Below are 2,148 nucleotides of genomic sequence, written 5' to 3' on the forward strand. Positions count from 1 at the left end.
TACTCATATACATCTAGCAATATATCGCTACATAATTATGCTCTTGTATTCATAAATATCATATCACCCCATGCTTGTATTCTTATACTCATGCCATTTATTATCAGAATTAGACTCATCGTAAGTCTTAATTCCTTAGACATCACGTACACTTAATAACATGTACTCACATGGTATCAATAAACACTACCAAGCTCTTGTTCTTTCTTGCGAATCTTACTTTATTGTCCTATCCGAACTTTGCTTTCGATCGATGTCTACACAATCATGTATTGATACATATCAATATTTCAATTGTTATACTCTAATCTTTCATTTCTTAGATTAAAGGAAAGATCTATTTTTATTTTCCCTTTTGAAATGTACCGGTACACACTATAGGGTATCAGTACATCCCTTCATTGGTGTGTCGGTACACTGCCTATGTATCGGTACACAAATTACATTCAAAATTTTCATTTTAAGGGGGTATCGATACACCATGAAGATGTTCTTCAAAATTGGTCTTAGTGTATTGGTACCTGTTGAATGTGTACTGATACACCCTACCCAGAAATCATGTTTTGAGCCCAAAAAATCACTCAATTCCTCACAAATACTTCATGATTCAACCCTTTACATATTCATAACTCATATGCACATGCTTAAAGCCATTTCTACTCATTAATCACATCTCTAACCCTAAAATCCTATCTTCCATATGAAATTCAATAATTATACTAAAATTTCTATTTGTTTTAAATTTAATTCTATCACTTCATATCTCTTAATTCAACTATTGACAAGTCAAATTTAGTCTCAAACTTCATTAAAGAACCCTCTTCCAAGTTTTAACTTATTCACTTCCTCTGTTTAATCCCTTGTATTTTCTTCATCTTATTGTTTTGAGACAATTTAAGCTTTCCTTAAGCTTATATAACACTCAAAGAATAAAACCCAACTCAAACATTCAAGAATTAACCATCAAAATTAAAACTCACCTTTGAGGCTTTAGCTTAAGCACACGGGAAGAAGGAAGGAAGAAGAAGAAGAAGAGTTCCAGATAACTCTTCAAAGCCCACGTGTTTCACTTTTATTAAGGGGAAAAATATCTTTTAAGCTTAAATTACCATAATGCCCCTTACTCATTCCATAATTACAATTTAATCTAACACTCAAATATTCCTATTTAAATCCTTGAACTTTTCAATTTTTTCCTAAATTGATTCCCAAATTTCAAAAATTCTCATTTTAGTCACTAACCCGATCTTTGGGATGTTACACTCTTTTACCCCCAAATGAAACAATGAGGGCTAAAATACTCTAAAAAAATAATAATGATCCAAATGACAAATCAATAAAATGTTAGAGCTTTTTTTACTCTAAAATGAAACATTGTTTCATAATAGACTCATAATACGAATTTGAATGTTGAAGCTTAATTGTTCTTTTATTCACATTGAAGATTAAATTTTTTTAATAGTACGAGATGATTATAAATTAGTATATGTTCAATTCAATTAATTGATAAAATGTACATATTTTCATACATATTTATTCGAACTCGGATCCTTTAAAAATAATAATTTTATCTTTTTCTACACTCGATGAGTTCTATTCAAGCTTATACTTGACCATTCTTAAATGAGTCATTGAATATGTGTTTAACTAATAACAATTTGGGACCATATTTAGGCGTATAAATTCTACATTGCTTTAGGGACAAGTCACTTTCCTCGGGTATTTGACAGTATTGTTGTCTTTAATAAATCAAAAAATTCCATTTCTCAAAAGATATAAGATAAATTATCTTATTGGTAACTAAATAATAAGATCGATGTTATTTTAATTATTAAATAAATTGAATTACTAGTCTTTCAATTTAGTTTTAATCAAGTTACCAGTAATTCATTGTTAACGAAATTGTTGATATTCTATTAACAATTAAGTAAATTTATATAATAAATATTTGAACATCGTTACTTACATGTTTTATCGATTAATCTTGATTAGGAGAATAACATATTTATTCCTTATTATTTTTATATTTTATCAATTTGATCATAATTTCGATTAAAAATTTAATTATCAAATTAAATGATGACGATGAAAAAAATGAAAATAAAGATGAGAACGGGCCTCACACCCAAGAAGCATAAGCACACTTAA

Source organism: Hibiscus syriacus, unplaced genomic scaffold (genome assembly GCF_006381635.1).
Source record: "Hibiscus syriacus cultivar Baekdansim isolate YM2019G1 unplaced genomic scaffold, ASM638163v2 tig00111027_pilon, whole genome shotgun sequence".
Classification (NCBI taxonomy): Eukaryota; Viridiplantae; Streptophyta; class Magnoliopsida; order Malvales; family Malvaceae; genus Hibiscus; species Hibiscus syriacus.